The sequence below is a fragment of the Lactuca virosa genome, chromosome 7 (assembly GCF_052849685.1).
Source record: "Lactuca virosa cultivar CGN04683 chromosome 7, Lactuca_virosa_CGN04683_v6, whole genome shotgun sequence".
NCBI lineage: Eukaryota > Viridiplantae > Streptophyta > Magnoliopsida > Asterales > Asteraceae > Lactuca > Lactuca virosa.
The window spans coordinates 278,321,951-278,342,593 of NC_136432.1; positions in this window are offsets into that span (position 1 = coordinate 278,321,951).

Sequence of the window (20,643 nt, forward strand, 5' to 3'; positions counted from 1 at the left end):
CGTCGTGAGATATCTTTGCTCACGTTGTGAGTTTGGATCTTATCACCTCGCAGCCTCGTCACACACCTTCTACATTCCGAGATGTGGATAAATGACTCCTCACGTCGTGAACTCAGTCATATTAGTGTTTCTGACAACTGAATCTTCGGAAGGTCGTAAGTTTCACATACGAACTCCGTTTTTGACGTTCTTTATATGCACGCGTATGTATTTACAATTACTACAACTCTCTTTTAGACTCCAATAGCTAATTCTAAGTCTATTTTAAATTCCTCTTATTATAGAGATTTATAGTGTTCAGTTTATCATAACTTCTTCATGCGAAGTCAGATTCAGACATTCTCTATATTTTTGGAATCGTATGGACGTATACTTTGAGTTGTATCATAAAGAAAGTTCATATTTGTATTAGAATTTATCATGATCTACATAGCACTCTTATCACATTACTACTTTAACAAAATCACATTACATGATTGGCATAATCACATGTGTCTATCTATTGACCTAATTTGACTAGTGTTACATTCTCCGCCCGATAGAATAATTTCGTCCCGAAATTTATCTTATGGATGGGGTTTTGTCAAACAGTTGGGGGTATTTTTCTTTCATCTGATCTTCACGTTCCCAAGTAAATTCAGGTCCTCGCAAAGAGTTCCATCGAACTTTCACTATGGGAATACGACTTTGCTTTAATCGTTTGACTTCTCGATCCATGATCTCAACAGGTTCTTCTACAAAGTTGAGTTTCGTATTGACTTTTATCTCTTTGAGAGGTATATAAAGAGTGTCGTCGGAAAGACATCTTTTGAGATTTGATACGTGAAAAACATCGTGCACATTACTTAGCTCTTGAGGCAACTTGAGTTGGTATGCGACAGAACCAATTCTTGCTAGAATTTCAAAAGGTCCTATATACCGTGGGTTTAGTTTGCCTCGTTTCCCTAATCGAATTACGCCTTTCCAAGGAGAGACCTTCAACATTACTTTTGTTGGATTAATGTCGAAGTCCATAACTATAATTGGTAAGACTTGACCCGACCCGGCATGGTCCATTTGGGTTGCATGGCATCATGCATTTGGATAAACTATAATGAGAGAAATAACACATAAGGTTGGTTAATATATTATAAGTTCTAATATATTAATAAGGTTATTTAATTAGTATTGATCAAGAATTAATTTGGAATTAATTAAGTGATCAAAAGGAGACTAATTAAATATATGGGTTGATTGTGTAAATCATTCATTCTTATATATGTGGGCTTGTGATCCAAGATTCCTTATGTTGGACTAAGTCCATGGGGTGACCCATGGATACTCCATGGGGGTTAAAATCCATGGAGCATAAGGAATGGGTAAAGTTATGAGTTACATGGTGTAACCCTAATAGCCACCATATAAAAGAATCCCATGGCTCAAGAAATCGTACACTAATCTGTGAATATGAGGGCTAGACGATTTCAAGGAGTGTTCCATTTCTCTCAAGTCATTCCATGTGCATTTGGTGTTGTGTGAACCATTTGAGGTGTCACACTTGGGGCACTAGGCACTCAAGCTTCATGGAGACAAGCTACATCAAACAAAGGTCTGTATTCTATCTATTTGATTACCCAAGTATCAAGTATTGTATGCTAGATAGGGTAATACCTTGGAAAGTTCATAATTGCATGTATAATAGAGAAAACATAGATCCAAGGTATTTAGGGTTGCATGTACACTTAGGAGTGTTAAAATGCGCAAAACCCATCAGTGGTATCCGAGCCAAGGCTTGTTTTCTTGTTATACTTGCAAAATTAGCTGAAAAATCGAATTGTATTAGTTTAAAAGTTATGCTAATTACTTGAAAAAAATTTGATGTGAATTATCTTTGTTCATATGAGTTTATTAGATTAATAGAGAAGTTAATTGATTATGTGTTTTCAATCCATTTTAATCTAAGAGTTGATTCTAAAATGTGTTTTTGCAACTTGTCCTCAAGTTATATGAAAAGTCACATTTAAGTTTCATAAAACTCATAAAAAGTTGGCAATGATTACAAAAATGAAGAGTCTTGTCCTCATTAAATGGTTTTATGACTCCATAACTTGTCCTCAAGTTATGGAGGTTCAAGAGTCACTTCATTAAATGATAAAATGTGTAACCTTAATTAGTTCCATAAGTTACAAAAATAAAGAAAAGTTACATTCTTTTATTAGTTTAAAGTCTTCCATAACTTGTCCTCAAGTTATGGAACTTGAAGAGTTTTTTTTTAATTAAAACTACTTTAAACACATAAGTTATGGAATTAATTAGTTTTGAATATTTTCAAAACTTGCCCTCAAGTTTTGGAATTTGTAAAGCTTTCCCCATGAATACTTTAATTCCAAGTTAGCCCTTAGAATTTTAAAAGTTAAAATTCAACCCTTATACTTTATAGTATTATAAGTTAATAATAAATATATGTATAAGAGCAAGTCAGTCTTACCGTTAGTAGGCCTCATTCACGAAGCCGGTCTATAAGGGGGGTATAAGGTTACTGCCTATAAAATGGCAGTTTAATGGGTGTCCACTCTCACCCACCGCTTCCTTGACTGGTGGAGGGTCGTTAGCCGAACGGGTAGGACAAGGACTATAATTATCCCTTCATTAAAAGTATTAATGATAAATACTAAGTAACTAAACACTTATAAATTCCCAATCTTAGTTACTTAGGAAAATGTGAATAAGGTGCTAATCCATGAAATTACACTTTGCACTTTGTTTAAACCATTAGTGGAGCGTGTGTGGTTAACCGGCACACTAACCTGGATTTAACAAAGTAGGCAAAGGGTAACTTAATATTTATCATAGTATCGGTGGAGCTCGTGTGGTTAACCGACACATCGATTGAGGGGTAAATATTAAGGGTACCAAGTATATTTGCATGGTTACTTCACACCTTGTTTTGTGATCCTCGGCATCCCAGTCACAAAACCTGAAGGGCACACTCGAGTTTGAAACATGCCATTGAAAAGTTCAATGAATCTCAAAAGATCTAGGAGTTTCAAATCCAATTAAAAACCTAATTACATTATTTCGTTTTTCATGGTGGAAATTGGTAAATCGTCATTTACCTACCTTCAACTATTTTATAACTCGGATTACGGCATCCCTCTTCCAGTTATAAATAGGTTGTTGGATCCTAGCCTTAATATTTCATATTGGGTGTTATATTAAGGACTTTAGATCAACTATCTTGAATATCTCCCAAAAGATGTCTAGTTCAGACATCTATGATCTTCCCAAATCTCTTGGAACTTTACTTCCTCCACCTCCTCCAATTATTCTCCCTAACCCACAAGTTCAAGGTCACTCAAGCCCTAATGGCAAGCAAGGTCTATGTGTGATCACATCTTAGAGATGAAGTCACATATTGACAAGCTGGGAGAGTTGTGTGTCAAAGTCTTGAGAAAGTTGGATTTTCAATCACTTTCTAAGTCACATAGTGAGTTCCTTTGGGACTACTATGAAACAGACTATGACATGAACCTTAATGATCATATCTATTTGCTTGGTGCTGCTAAATCAGCAATGATTTGGAACGATAGTAAAGCAAATTTGATTAGAAGATCAACTTCCCAAAAACTTTATGGACAGTGACAATGGTGACACTGGAAATCCAGAAAAAGCATTCTCTTCCCAATGGAAAGGGATTGGCCATAGTCAACCCGGTTGACCAAATGGTAAGGAGAAAGGCTAAGTCTGAGATAGTCCCATTACCAAAGGGTCCATATGTTTATTTTGCCAAAGAAAGGGGCGTTGATTGCAAAGCTTCCAAGTTTACCTAAGGATGTTAAAGTCAATAAGTCTGACTCTACTTCAGGTAGAGCCCATTATCTAACTCTGTTAAGTTTCTATTCTAAGATCCTCATTACATGATGTGACTGGGTCACATGTTGATGTTTTAAGAATCAAAGAATAGAGAGAAAGCTTAAAGGAAGTATATGCTGATTCTGATTGCGTAGATGGATTTCGATCACATCAGAATTTTGAAGCTGTTACTTAGGAGTTATGATATATTGCTTAGGAATAGATAACAACAAGTTTTTCCGTATGCATTTGCACTATAAGGATAAGTTTTTTCCGCAAAGTTTTGAAATAAAATAAAAGTTTTTAATTTTATATTTATTTTAAATATCCTTACAAGTGACATTTGTGAAAAATGGTTGTTTATATGATTCCATTGATAGCAATATTTGAGAAAAAAATGGACTTGATTCTTTCGTTTGTGGTAGTGTCATAATTTACCAAATAAGGAAAGATTCTCATTCCCAAGGCTTCAGTTGGATAGAAACTTGGAATCATGCAAGTTGAATAGTATGATGAATGAGAACTTTCAAGCATTGGAAAATTAAGACTTGTTCACATGGATGTGTGAGTCAAGTTAAGGACTAAAGGGATCGAGTACACATTCTTGTGCACTGGTCAAGTCCACCACAAAGCTCGTTAAGAGTATTCGTCATGATTTACTAAATTTTAGTAAATATGGTTATACTTACAAGTTTAAGTATAATTCTGAAACATTGGAAAAGTCTCAATGTATGGCAGAACGAATGGGAAGAATCAAATTAGGCAGACAGATAAAAGTTTCTCAAATCTGAAAAGATGGGAGAGTACTTTAGTATCATGTTTTGTGATCATCTTAATGATTAAAGAACCACATCACAATTGGTCTTCTAAGGACATCTTAGTGCATTCTTATGACTAAGAAGAGGAGTCATGAATTGTTGAAATGGTTAAATCAAGAAGATGAGTCATACTTCGTTTCAAAAAAAGTCTTAGAGTCATACTCCAAGACTATAAGTTGAGTGACACATCTTAAAGAAAGGTTTATAACATTTGTCAAATGTAAGAGTAAAAGTGTCCTACTCTTGTACATTTGAAGTTGGTAAGTTGTGATGTTTTGGATAAAACAAAGACCAACTAAGGCCAATTGTGTGAAGTGTTTGTCTTGATAAAGAATCCGCACTATCTCTTGAATATTTGGCAAGATAGTCTTATATGTCAAGAGGATAGTGGGAGTCTTAAAGATCCTAAAAAGAATTTCAAGAACTAATCAAGAATAAAACCTAAGGTTCTTCACTAGCACACGACTTGAGGTTTATAACCTATCGTGTTGACATATTCTGTGCCCATTCCAGTTAAAGTTGGCTTTGCATAGGAGTTCTGAAAGTTCTCAATTGGTTGCATAACAACTTGGAAGCAATGGCAGGCCTTGTGCTGCCAGGTGGCAAGAAGTTAAGATTGCATAAGTTCAGTCCATATGAGTTTGGATTTGTCATTATCCTTGTCTTGTGACTATGGTTTTGACGATTCACATGGATAAGAACACATACACCATAAAATCTAAGGGTCATAAGGTTTCTCTCCGATTCATGAAAATGACGGTGAGGAAACACTTCCACCAAGTAGATTTGAAGCAGATGGCAAAAGGTCTAAACAATTGAGACTATGATTACATCATCCCTTTTCATAGTTCTGAAATTGTTTAGACACACATGCATGCTATCTATGGAAAGGTGTATGATTTTGATAAAGTTTTATCAAAGCATCTCGTATCAGAAATCTGAACTTTGGTAAGGAAGTCAATAAAATATTGATTTCTAGAAGTCCAGCTGATTTCTGAGTACATGTCAAAGCTAGTGGGAGCATAAGTGTTATGCTAATAATCATCATGTTAGTGGGAGCATGATAATTATTGTTAGTGTTGCAAGTTAGCAATGTTAATTATAGAAAACAAAAGTTTCAATTCGTGAGGCTGTAGGGATTGAAAAAGTTGTTTTGCTATAATTAAGGGAGAGGATATACTTCATTTCAGTTCTAAAGGCTTAGATTGAGACCTTAATCATCTTTAGTCAAGAATATATATTTGAATTTCATGTTGGATTGGTTTAACTTAAGGAAATTCTATATATTGCGTTCTCAAAATTCGATTATGATTACGGCATCCCTCTTCATAGTCAAATTTTGAAAACATGGCAAATAAAAATATTGTAGCAAAAGACTGGTCTAGAATCATGTCTTTATGTGAGACATCATGAATCGTGTACCATTTGCTTTGGGTACAGGATCGATTGCATGTGCTATAATATTTGTCATTTCTAAATTTTTCCAAATGCCCAGAGGCATTAAGAAGGGAAAAGGTCTAGAATTGGATATGACTAAAATGATTAAGCAATTGTCGAGGACAATCTGAGGTTTACCAAAGATTGGTTGCTCAGAGACAGTTGGAAGTATAGTGCTAATTTTGGAAGGACCATATTGACATATTCTGAAAAGAGGCATCTCTTATTCAGAAGTGATAGTCAAAATGAGAATATGGAGTTGTCTCCATAGGTGGAAGTTATCTGTGTAATATTAGAAAACTTAATGCAAGAAACATGTCCAAAGCAATGTACTTTGAATATGAGACTTAGTTTCCATGGAGTTGATCTCCATTGGAATACCTTATAATGACTGTTGACAAGTCTTTGTGACTTTGTACATATTCATTACAGGAGGGTCAGTACATATAAGTTTAAAATCTAAACAGATTTCGATAAATGATAGGAATTTGAAATTCTCACATTTTTCGATAAGGATTTGGGAGTGTGAAATTAGAATCATTGAAATTATGTTCAATTGGTTTATTTCACAAAGTAAGGATCATAGACAAACATAGAGTGCATACTTGGTGTATGGCAAAGCTATTGTTTAAGAAAAACATAGTGTACATGCTTGGAGCATGGGACAACTAGTGTTTTTAATTCAAGTATAAAGTTGATAAAACCGAAACAATGAATAATGAGTAATCAGTATGGTGATAAATAAAAGTGTTTATTTATATTCAACGGATTTGATACCATATTTGATTCATTTATTCTTGTGTTTCACTTTGCATGTTTTTAGTTCCAGAATAACTAAGTTGCTCTTCCTGAATGATTAAGTTATTCAAACCATCCACAGTCGGTCATATGTTGGAAGTAGATATGAATCAAGACTGTCATGGGTTGGTTTGTAGAGGTCCAAGTTGGTGGACAAAGTGGTGCTACAACACTCATGAGTGCTCATAAGTTCTGAGTATTGGATTCAACCCGCGCTCATTTGAATCACTTCATGGATTTTATCACGAGTGATCATGAGACGATAATATCTTATATTCTTCAAACCTAGAGATATGAGTTGTTACTATGAGTTGGTTGTACATTGATTGCACGAAAACGCATTCGGTAACTCGATGTTATAAAACGTGCATTTGTGTATGATTCAACAAATAGTAGAACAAGCCATATGAGTCGAAGTTTATCCATTCCTTTTACCTTCGGGATAAAAGCGATATCTTTGGGCCCCTCGATGATTTAAAGATGATACATGTGAGTGCTTGGCCAAGCCAGGACTGATTTGATTTGTTTAATCAGTCAGTCATCATGAATCGGAAATCGAGAAACAACAAATGGACAGAGAGAATGATTGATAATCCATGTCTCAGTCCATATGATATCTAGAATGGAGGAATATATGATCCCTTATCTAATGGACAAGTCATTGACAAAGGTCAGAGTTCATCGACAAGGTCAGAGTTCGACAGAAGCTTTTGAGAGCTACGATTGCTGATCGGTTCCTGAAGTCATACACAATAATAGTTTTAGACTTATCCAAGTGGGAGACTGTTGGATTAATGTCTAAGTCCATAACTATAATTGGTAAGACTTGACCCGACCCGGCATGGTCCATTTGGGTTGCATGGCATCATGCATTTGGATAAACTATAATGAGAGAAATAACACTTAAGGTTGGTTAATATATTATAAGTTCTAATATATTAATAAGGTTATTTAATTAGTATTGATCAAGAATTAATTTGGAATTAATTAAGTGATCAAAAGGAGACTAATTAAATATATGGGTTGATTGTGTAAATCATTCATTTTTATATATGTGGGCTTGTGATCCAAGATTCCTTATGTTGGACTAACTCCATGGGGTGACCCATGGATACTCCATGGAGGTTAAAATCCATGGAGCATAAGGAATGGGTAAAGTTATGAGTTACATGGTGTAACCCTAATAGCCACCATATAAAAGAATCCCATGGCTCAAGAAATCGTACACTAATGTGTGAATATGAGGGCTAGACGATTTCAAGGAGTGTTCCATTTCTCTCAAGTCATTCCATGTGCATTTGGTGTTGTGTGAACCATTTGAGGTGTCACACTTGGGGCACTAGGCACTCAAGCTTCATGGAGACAAGCTACATCAAACAAAGGTATGTATTCTATCCATTTGATTACCCAAGTATCAAGTATTGTATGCTAGATAGGGTAATACCTTGGAAAGTTCATAATTGCATGTATAATAGAGAAAACATAGATCCAAGGTATTTAGGGTTGCATGTACACTTAGGAGTGTTAGAATGCGCAAAACCCATCAACTTTATCTCCAACTTGGAATTCTAAAGGCTTACGTCTTACGTCAGCATAACTCTTTTGATGATCACGTGCAGCCTTTAATCGATCCTTAATTTGCATGATCTTTTCAGTTGTTTCGTGGATTATTTCTAGTCCAGTACGTAAGGTATCGCCTATACGTTCTCTGGCCATCTGTGTATCTCCAACTTCTGCCCAACATACTGGGGAACGACATTTTCGTCCATAAAGAGCCTCAAACGGTGCAGCCTTGATGCTGGTGTGATGACTATTGTTGTAGGAAAACTCAATTAATTGTAAATGAGTATCCCACGCATTTCCAAAGTCTATTACACAGGCTCGGAGCATATCTTCTAAAGTCTGAATGGTCCTCTCACTCTGACCATCAGTCTGTGGATGGTAAGCTGTACTCATATCTAGACGTGTTCCTAAGGATTTTTGTAGAGATTGCCAAAATCGTGAAGTGAATCTACTATCTCAGTCAGAAATAATAGAATTTGGAACCCCATGCAATCTGACAATTTCCTTAAGATAAATTCTAGTTAGCTTCTCCATCTTGTCGTTCTCCTTAATTGGTAAGAAATGGGCGGACTTAGTCAATCTATCGACTATTACCCAAATAGTGTCGAACCCACTAGGAGTTTTAGGTAACTTAGTGATGAAGTCCATTGATATCTACTCCCATTTCCATTCAGGTATTTCCGGTTGTTGAAGTAAACCTGAAGACTTTTGATGTTCTGCCTTTACTCTAGAACAAGTCAAACATTTTCTCACATAAGTAGCAATTTCTGCCTTCATGTTTGGCCACCAATAATGTACTTTTAAATCTAAGTAAATTTTGTCAGAACCTGGATGCACGGAATATCTGGACTTGTGGGCTTCTTCTAAGACCAAGTCCCTGACTCCACCGAACTTAGGCGTCCAAATTCGGTTCATAAAGTGTCGCGTTCCGTCATCTCTTTGTATAAGTTGCTTTTCCATTCCACGCAAAGCTTCGTTCTTGATGTTTTCTTCTTTTAGAGCCTCAAGTTGAGTTTCTCTAATTTGTGCGGTAAAGTTAGAATGGATAGTTATAGTTAATGCTCGTACCCGACGGGGTTTAATATATTCTTTCCGGCTCAAGGCATCTGCTACCACGTTTGCCTTTCCGGGATGATAACGAATCTCACATTCGTAATCATTCAACAATTCGACCCATCTTCGTTGTCTCATGTTAAGATCTTTTTGATTGAAGATGTGCTGTAGACTCTTGTGGTCGGTAAAAATAGTACACTTAGTACCGTATAAGTAATGTCTCCAAATTTTTAGTGCAAAAACTACAACTCCCAATTCAAGATCATGGGTAGTGTAATTATTCTCATGCACCTTAAGTTGTCGTGATGCATAGGCGATAACTTTTCCTCTTTGCATCAACACACATCCCAATCCTTGATTTGATGCGTCGCAGTATACAACGAAATCTTATGTCCCATCTGGAAGGGATAGAATTGGTGCACTACACAATATTTGCTTCAGTTTCTGAAAAGCAGCTTCTTGTTTGTCTTCCCAGTTGAACTTCGTATCCTTCTGGGTTAGTGTTGTAAGCGGCTTGGCTATTTTGGAGAAATTCTCTATGAATCTGCGGTAATAACCAGCAAGTCCTAGGAATTGACGCACTTCTGTTGGCGTCTTTGGTGCTTCCCAATTCCTGATTGCCTCGACTTTGGATGGGTCAACATGAATTCCTTCATTGCTAACTACATGACCTAAAAATCGTACTTCTCTAATCCAAAACTCACATTTGGAGAATTTAGCGTACGACTTTTCTTTTCTTAGTAGTTCCAAGATTATTTGCTGGTGTTGACCATGTTCTTCTTTGGTTTGTGAATATATCAATATATCATCGATAAATACGATCACGAATTTATCCAAGTATGGTTTGCAAACACGATTCATGAGATCCATAAACATTGTTGGGGCATTGGTCAATCCAAAAGACATAACTAAGAACTCATAATGACCATAACGAGTTCCAAATGTTGTTTTTGGAATGTCGTCTTCTTTTACTTTGAGTTGATGGTATCCTGATCTGAGATCTATCTTTGAGTAGTAGTTGGATCCTTGCAGTTGATCGAATAGATCATCAATTCTTGGAGCGGATAACGATTCTTGATCCTTAGCTTGTTCAGCTCCCGATAATCAATACACATTCGAAAGGATCCTTCCTTCTTCTTGACAAACAAGATTGGTGCTCCCCAAGGTGAAAAACTTGGTCGGATAAAGCCTTTGTCAATAAGTTCTTGTAGTTGGCTAGACAATTCTTGCATTTCAGATGGAGCCAACCGATAAGGAGATTTCGCTACTGGTGCTGCTCCTGGAATTAAGTCGATTCGAAAGTCGACTTGTCGGGCGGGAGGTATTCCAGGTAGATCTTCAGGAAACACGTCAGGGAAATCACATACTTGAGGTATGTCCTTGATTTCTTTTGTCTTTCTCTTCCTATCTACAATGTGGGCTAAGAATGCGCTACATTTCTTATGTAGATATTTTTGGGTCTTAGTACAAGAAATGACTTTGAGGTTCTTCCCAGATTTATCACCATAGATAATCAGGGCTTCGCCGTTTGGTAAGGGTAGTCGTATGGCTTTCTCATGACATAGAATTTTGGCGTGGTGTGAAGATAACCAATCCATTCCAATTATGACATCAAAACTACCGATAGGCATTGGCATGAGGTTGACGTGAAAAAGGTAGTTATTAAGAGTTAACAGACAGTTTTCTAGGATTTCATGTGTTCTCTCGGTTTGACCATTAGCGATTTCTACTTCATAGATTTCTTTTAATTTGCTAGACTTATGACTTAACAATTTTCTAAATGTCGGAGTTATAAAACTTCTATCTGCTCCAGAGTCGAAGAGTATAGTAGCATAAAAATTATCTATGAGAAACGTACCAGATACGACCGAAGGGTCTTGGATAGCCTCTCTGCTTCCGATCACAAACGCCCTGCCACGTCCTATGCCTCCTTGAGTCCTTAACTTTGGACATTCTTTCTTGATGTGTCCAACCTCCCCACACTCATAGCACTTTCTTCCTTCACCACGGTCTGTTCCAGTATTTGTTTGCTGATTAACTGTTGTAGGTGTTGCGCTCCTGCAGTAACTAGCAGTATGTCCCTTCTTCTTGCACTTCGTGCAGACAAAATAGTCACCTAGATGATGACGGTTGCACTGATTGTACCATGAAGATTTTGGTTGCGTAGGTACTGTTGTCGTGGCTGCATAATTGGTTGCCACTTCTTGCCTTTTCTCAGATGATTGTTTGGGATTCTTCCTATTAAACTTGCGCTTGTTTGTTCCAGATTTGGGAGACTCAGCCTTTGAGACCAATTCTGTTCCTTGGATCTCTGTGAGGGTTAGCTGATGAGCTATTCTCTAGTGCTGTCAGAGGTCGTAGGCTTTGATGCGATCACCATGCCTTTGATTTGCGATGCTAAACCCCAGATATATCGCTCAATCTTTTTATATTCAGGGGTTACAAGTGCTGGACACATTACTGCAAGATCATTAAATCTAGCGGTATAAGCTTTTATCTCTGAACCCTTCATGGTTAGGGTCCACAATTCTTGTTCCAGTTTATGTATCTCCTCCCTAAGACAATACTCTTCTACTAGCATCATTTTTAGCTCCTCCCATTTCATGGAATTTGCAATATCAATTCCCATTGTATTCACATGGCTGTTCCACCATGTGAGTGATGCATCAGCGAAAGTACATGCTGCAAATCGTACTTTACAATCATCTGGGCAGAAGCTTATTTGAAAGATGGACTCTGTCTTTTCTATCCACCTAGTCAAATTAACTACCCCTTCATTTCCACGAAAGCTTTTTGGCCTGTAATTCATAAAATCTTTGTAGGTACACGTTCTAGCGGTCCCTACATGGCCTTCATTTCTAACTCCATCTCTTGTGACATTAGATAGAGCCGCAACAATTCTTTGAGTTATGATTTCTTCAAGTTGTACTGTACTTATTGGGGGGTTTGGTTCTGGTGGTTGTTGTTGTGGTGCTGATGGTCGGTTAGGGTTTAGCCGAGCACTACTTCTTCTAGGCATTTTGTTTTAGTTCCTATTATAAATAATGAGTTTTGTTAATCATTTAATACACGAGTACTAAATACTTCAATTATTCTTCAAAGTGTAAAACATAATGGACAAGACCATGATTACTGTAAGATATGTTTCATATTATTACCAGCGGTTACATCAGTTTATTTAGGCTTATAAGAGAAAAGTTTCTATAAACATTGCAAAATTTGCAAGGTTTTCTACATCCTTGCTATAAACTTTCCTCTTTTCGCCTTAACTAGTCTGATTTCTCTATTTACACAACCACTAGTTTTAGCTTATCTACCAGAAACCTAAGTGATGACCTAGCACATCAGTGACATTAACCACTTGCTCCTCAAGTGCTTGAGTTCTCTGCTCAAGACTTCCCGTGCGTTCTTCATTTCTTAAGGTTTGATTATAGAGCTCTAACTCTGCAATCCTTGCATCGTGAGTAATCATGTCGTTATAAGCGAAATTTATACGATGATGGACATCCATCACTGATTCCTGATCTCGCGTCCTTTGTCCTTCTAGCCTTCGTACTCTTCCAGAGAGATGAGTAGCCCTTCCTTCGACAATTTCCATCTTATCTTCAATTTTCACACTTTTCTCAAACAATTGAGATAAAGTGTTAACTTCGGAAGAATGTGGGAGATGTGGTCGAGATGATTGACCAGTCTCATACGTCTTAGCAGCTCTTTCTTCCGCCACCCACCTATCAACGGTTTGTGCGATCCGTGCAGGTTCATCTTGAACTCTATGACTTCCTGAAGATGTCGCCTTCTGATTCTTCTTAATCCTTTTCCATATTGGTATGGATTTACGTGTCGTGCGTTTCATTTTTGCTCCTCCTGGAACTTGACGGTAAAGAGTGTTTATTGGTGGTAAAGATGATGCCACCAATTCTGTCTCCTCCATTGGTTCGCTTTCTTCCATTGATTCACTCTTTTCCCATTCGTTGGAGGGTAAAGGTGCTCCATCGTCAGAAGGTATTGGATGAAAGGTGGTTGGATTTATAGGGTAGTAAGGATCGCCTACCATCATAGGGAATGAAACTTCCTCTTCTTCATCCGTATCCTCGATGATTATCCATTCTCGTGAATGTGCCATGTCGAATTCCTATACGTTTTGGATCGCCAAGAATTTTAGTCTATCAAATATTACTCCCAAATTAAATAGTTCATATGATCTGATCATAATAAAATGTAGTTGCGCACCTACACCTAGTTGTGATAGGATATATGCATATATAAACTTTAGTTGGAATATTGGATCTAAATCCCTGAGATCAAAAACATTCTGGGTATTAAGGTGTATTCTCATCGCGGGTCTGAGTCTTTATATATGACTCTATATTCTTATTTATTGTATTCACGCTTTAACTATTGTTTTTTACTTCAGGTCTATCTGATAAGGCTCCGGCCAGGCAGGACAGTCGAAAGGGCAGGATCATTTTAGCATATAGCCGTTCTGAAATCCAGCAACCCAAATCGACATGTCTATCCTTGTCACCGCTCCCATACGTAGTCCTTCAGTAGAATAATTAATAATACTTTTTATTGTCGGCTAAGGGATATACCTAAACCTAATAGAGTAAGCCCTAAACTATAGTCGTGCTTTCCTAAGAAAGTACTAGTTCACTATAGTTAATAGCTTTGATACCAATTTCTGTCACACCCCCAGCCATCGGCGGAAACACCGGGTGGTGTAAAATCATTCTTCGTATCACAGTTATATAACATACATTGAACAGTACTAAAGAAAATACATACCTTTATTGATAACTGAAAGTTACAGAACTGTTTTTCTAGGACCTATTACATAATATCCGACTATGGCATACTTCGTAATGAACAGAAAGGTAATAGTAAAACTTCTTCTGTTCGAATACATACCAGCTTTTCAAGTTCCTGAAAACACATGCATTTTAAAATACGTCAACATGAAGTTGGTGAGTCCACAGGTTTTGACTCCATAAAATAGTACATTTTCCACATTCAAAAGTATAGTTTTGAAAGTATCATTTTGACTCTCCAACATTTAGTATGTATATTAGGTATAATAGTTTACTTATCAATTAAGTGTTATACCTAAATATTCCTTAAACCTAAGGTATAAGTAGGGGGAAACTTATCTTGGATTAATGTCTAAGTCCATAACTATATTTGGTATGTACTTGACCCGACCCGGCATGGTCCATTTGGGTTGCACTTCACCGGCACAATTTATATGGATAGTCTTTTGAGAATAGTATATTTATGATTTATATTAATATATTATAAGTTCTAATATATTAATATGGAATCATATTATTTAATTAGTATTGATCAAGAATTAATTTAGAATTAATTAAGTGATCAAAAAGAACCAATTAAATATGGACTCTTATATATATGGAATGGGCCAAGTTCATTTAGGTTGGGCTAAGCTTTCATGGATGGTCCATGGAGCTTTTAACCCATGGATCCTATGTAAATGACAGGTCATGGGTATTAGGGTTTACATGGATGTAACCCTAATACTCCATAATATATAAAGGGGTCCTTAACTCACAAAATTGGCACAAGTGTGTGAAAAAAAGTGTGGGTCGATTTTAGTGTGCATACATATTCTCTCAAGTTCTTCCAAGGTGTTTTGGTGATTTGTGATTCCATTTGAGGCTTCCACACTATTGGGGCTAAGCTCTTAAAGCTTGAAGACATCAAGCTACATCAAAAGGTATGTCATCTAACTAGAACTTTGTAGTATAGGTGCTTCATAATATGTTAGTTAGGATGAAACCTTGGAATAGTTAATATTTGCATGTATAATAGAGAAAACATAGATCCAAGGTTTATAGGGTTGCATGTACACCATAGGAGTGTTAGAATGCTCAAAACCCAACAGTGGTATCAGAGCCATTGGTTGTTTTCTGTTATATTGATGCAAATGTTTTATTTTCAAGTTGAAAAAAAAGGAAAAAAAACATGACGTTTGTCAAATTTTAAGATAATTACTTGTTTTGTGAAAAACGAATTATTTGTAAAATTTGAATCATTTGTTATATGAGTTGAATTAGGTCAAATTTAGTAAAAGATAAAATGATATGATTATTTTATTAGTTTTAAAAGTTTGATCTAAATGTTTAAGGAGTTACACATTTTGTCATAAAATTTTGGAGCTCAAAAGTTTTTTTTAAAGTTGTGATCTTAAGGGTTTTTGAAACTTCCATAAGTTATGGATATGAAAGTTTTTTTTTAAAAAAAAATTGATTCAAAGTTTTTATGGAGTTACAAAATTTGGTGTTAATGTTTTAAAGAATTCCATAACTTGTTCTTAAGTTATGGAACATGGAAAGTTTCATCATAAAACACCATTAATTTCATAAGTTATGGAATCCAAAGGTTTTCAAGAATTACAAAACTTGCCCTCAAGTTTTGGAATTGGAGAAAAGTTTTTTATGAAAAAAAGAATTGAATTCTAAAACTCTTGGGTTCATAACTTAAACAATTAATTAAATGGTTTTAATTTTGAGTTTAATAATTGGAATTATGATGTTTTGTTGAATAGTTCAAATTAACTCTTATGGACTTTATTAATAGTTAATTAAAGCGTTTAATTAAAACAGTATTATTAATCCATAAGTATATGGTTTGAGTTTAATTAAATTAAAAGTCTAGTTTAATTAATAGATTAAACCACCAAGAATTTTAAATGTCTAAAATACACCCTTATACTATTATAATATTAAAAGTTTAATATATTATATGTATAAGAGCAAGTCGTCTTACCATTAGTAGGCCTCATTCACGAAGCCGGTCTATAAGGGGGTATAAGGTTACTGCCTATAAAATGACAGTTTAATGGGTGTCCACTTTCACTCACCGCTTCCTTGACTGGTGGAGGGTCGTTAGCCGAACAGGTAGGACAAGGACTATAATTCTCCCATCATTATAAGTATAATGATAAATACTAAGTAACTAAACACTTATAAATTCCCAATCTTAGTTACTTAGGAAAATGTGAATAAGGTGCTAATCCATGAAATTAAACTTTGCACTTTGCTTAAGCTGTTAGTGGAGCGTGTGTGGTTAACCGGCACACTAACCTGGACTTAACAAGGTAGGCAAAGGGTAACTTAATGTTTATCATAGTATTGTTGGAGCGTGTGTGGTTAACCGGCACATCGATTGAGGGGTAAATATTAAGGGTACCAAGTATATTTGCATGGTTACTTCACACCTTGTTTTGTGATCCTCGGCATCCCAGTCACAAAACCTGAAGGGCACACTCGAGATTGAAACATACCATTGAAAAGTTCAATGAATCTCAAAAGAATCTAGGAGTTTCAAAACCAATTAAAATCTAATAATACATTTCGTTTATCTTGGTGGAAATTGGTGAATCGTCATTCACCTACCTTCAAATATTTTATAGCTTGGATTACGGCATCCCTCTTCCAAGTTATAAAATAGTTTGTTGGGTCCTAGCCTTAATGTATCATATTGGGTGTTATATTAAGGACTTAAATCAACTTTACGTGAATTTCTCCCATTGTTGATGTCTGGTTTAGACAACAATGATCTTCCCAAACCAAGCTTTCCTAATGAATATGACTTCCCGAGTTTGGCTCATGGAAGTCATACTTCTCTTCCTCCACCTCCTCCAATTATTCTCCCTAACCCACAAGTTCAAGGTCACTCAAGCCCTAATGGCAAGCAAGGTCTATGTGTGATCACATCTTAGAGATGAAGTCACATATTGACAAGCCGGGAGAGTTCGGTGTCAAAGTCTTGAGAAAGTTGGATGTTCAATCACTTTCTAAGTCACATAGTGAGTTCCTTTGGGACTACTATGAAACAGACTATGACATGAACCTTACTGATCATATCTATTTGCTTGGTGCTGCTGAATCAGCAATGATTTGGAACGATAGTAAAGCAAATTTGATTAGAAGATCAACTTCCCAAAAACTTTATGGATAGTGACAATGGTGACACTGGAAATCCAGAAAAAGCATTCTCTTCCCAATGGAAAGGGATTGGCCATAGTCAACCCGGTTGACCAAATGGTAAAGAGAAAGGCTAAGTCTGAGATAGTCCCATTACCAAAGGGTCCATATGTTTATTTTGCCAAAGGAAGGGGCGTTGATAGCAAAGCAGCCAAATTTACCTAAGGATGTTAAAGTCAATAAGTTTGACTCTACATCAGGTAGAGCCCATTATCTAACTCTGTTAAGTTCTATTCTGAGATCCTCATTACATGATGTGACTGGGTCACATGTTGATGTTTTAAGAATCAAAGAATAGAGAGAAATCTTAAAGGAAGTATATGTTGATTCTGATCGCGAAGGTGGATTTCGATCGCATCAGAATTTTGAGCAGTTGCTTAAGAAGTTATGATATATTGCTAAGGAATAGATAACAACAATTTTCCATGTGGATTGTAAGGATAAGTTTTTCCGCAAAGTTTTAAAATAAAAGAAAATTGTTTAATTTTATTTATTTGAAGTATCCTTACAATGGCATTTGTGGAAAATTGTTGCTTATATGATTCCACTGACAGCAATATTGGAAAATGGATTTGATTCTTTCATTTGTGGTAGTGTCTAAATTTACCAAATCAGGAAAGTTCCTCATCACCCAAGTTTCAATTGGACCGAAACTTGGAATCATGCAAGTTGAATAGTATGATGAATGAGAACTTTCAAGCATTGGAAAATCAAGACTAATTACTTGTTCACATGGATGTGTGAGTCAAGTGAAGGACTAAAGGGATCGAGTACACATTCTTGTGCACTGGTCATGTCCACCACAAAGCTCGTTAAGACTATTTGATTTACTAAAGTTTAGTAAATATGGTTATACTTACAAGTTTAAGTATAATTCTGAAACATTGGAAAAGTCTCAATGTATGGAAGAACGAATGGGAAGAATCAAATTAGGCAGAAAGATAAAAGTTTCTCAAATATAAAAAGATGGGAGAGTACTTTAGTATCATGTTTTGTGATCATCTTAATGATTAGCAATCATATCACAATTAGTCCTTTAAAGGTCATCTTAGTGCATTCTTATGACTAAGAAGAGGAGTCATGAATTGTTGAAATGGTTAGATCAGGAAGATGAGTCATACTTCGTTCCAAAACAATTCTTAGAGTCATACTCCACGATTGTAACTTGAGTGACATATCTTAAAGAAAGGTTTAAAACACTTGTCAAATGTAAGAGTAAAAGTGTCCTACTCTTGTACATTTGAAATTGGTAAGTTGTGATGTTTTGGATAAAACAAAGACCAACTAAGGCCAATTATGTGAAGTGTTTGTCTTGATAAAGAATCCGCAATATCTCTTGAATATTTGGCAAGATAGTCTTATATGTCAAGAGGATAGTGGGAGTCTTAAAGATCCTAAAAAGAATTTCAAGAACTAATCAAGAATAAAACCTGAGGTACTTCACTAGCACACGACTTGAGGTTTATAACCTATCGTGTTGACATATTATGTGCCCATTCCAGTTAAAGTTGGCTTTGCATAGGAGTTCTGAAAGTTCTCAATTGGTTGCATAACAACTTGGAAGCAATGCCAGGCCCTGTACTGCCAGGTGGCAAGAAGTTAAGATTGCATAAGTTCAGTCCATATGAGTTTGGATTTGTCATTATCCTTGTCTTGTGACTATGGTTTTGACGATTCACATGGATAAGAACACATACACCATAAAATCTAAGGGCCATAAGGTTTCTCTCCGATTCATGAAAATGATGGTGAGGAAACACTTCCACCAAGTAGATTTGAAGCAGATGGCAAAAGGTCTAAACAATTGAGACTATGATTACGACATCCCTTTTCATAATTCTGAAATTGTTTAGACACACATGCATGCTATCTAAGGAAAGGTGTATGATTTTGATAAAGTTTTATCAAAGCATCTCGTATCAGAAATCTGAACTTTGGTAAGAAAGTCAATAAAGTATTGATTTCTAGAAGTCCAGCTGATTTCATAGTACATGTCAAAGCTAGTGGGAGCATAAGTGTTATGCTAATAATCATCATGTTAGTGGGAGCATGATAATTATTGTTAGTGTTGCAAGTTAGCAATGTTAATTATAGAAAACAAAAGTTTCAATTCGTGAGGCTGCAGGGATTGAAAAAGTTGTTTTGCTATAATTAAGGGAGAGGATATACTTCATTTCAGTTCTAAAGGCTTAGATTGAGACCTTAATCATCTTTAGTCAAGAATATATATATGAATTTCATGTTGGATTGGTTCAACTTAAGGAAATTCTATATATTGCGTTCTCAAAATTCGATTATGATTACGGCATCCCTCTTCATAGTCAAATTTTTGAAAACATGGCAAATAAAAATATTGTAGCAAAAGACTGGTCTAGAATCATGTCTTTATGTGAGACATCATGAATCGTGTACCATTTGCTTTGGGTACAGGATCGATTGCATGTGCTATAATATTTGTCATTTCTAAATTTTTCCAAATGCCCAGAGGCATTAAGAAGGGAAAAGTCTTGAATTGGATATGACTAAAATGATTACGCAATTGTCGAGGACAATTTGAGGTTTACCAAAGATTGGTTGCTCAGAGACAGTTGGAAGTATAGTGCTAATTTTGGAAGGACCATATTGACATATTCTGAAAAGAGGCATCTCTTATTCAGAAGTGATAGTCAAAATGAGAATATGGAGTTGTCTCCATAGGTGGAAGTTATCTGTGTAATATTAGAAAACTTAATGCAAGAAGCATGTCCAAAGCAATGTACTTTGAATATGAGACTTAGTTTCCATGGAGTTGATCTCCATTGGAATACCTTATAATGACTGTTGACAAGTCTTTGTGACTTTGTACATATTCATTACAGGAGGGTCAGTGCATATAAGTTTAAAATCTAAACAGATTTCGATAAATGATAGGAATTTGAAATTCTCACATTTTTCGATAAGGATTTGGGAGTGTGAAATTAGAATCATTGAAATTATGTTCAATTGGTTTATTTCACAAAGTAAGGATCATAGACAAACATAGAGTGCATACTTGGTGTATGGCAAAGCTATTGTTTAAGAAAAACATAGTGTACGTGCTTGGAGCATGGGACAACTAGTGTTTTTAATTCAAGTATAAAGTTGAGAAAACCGAAACAATG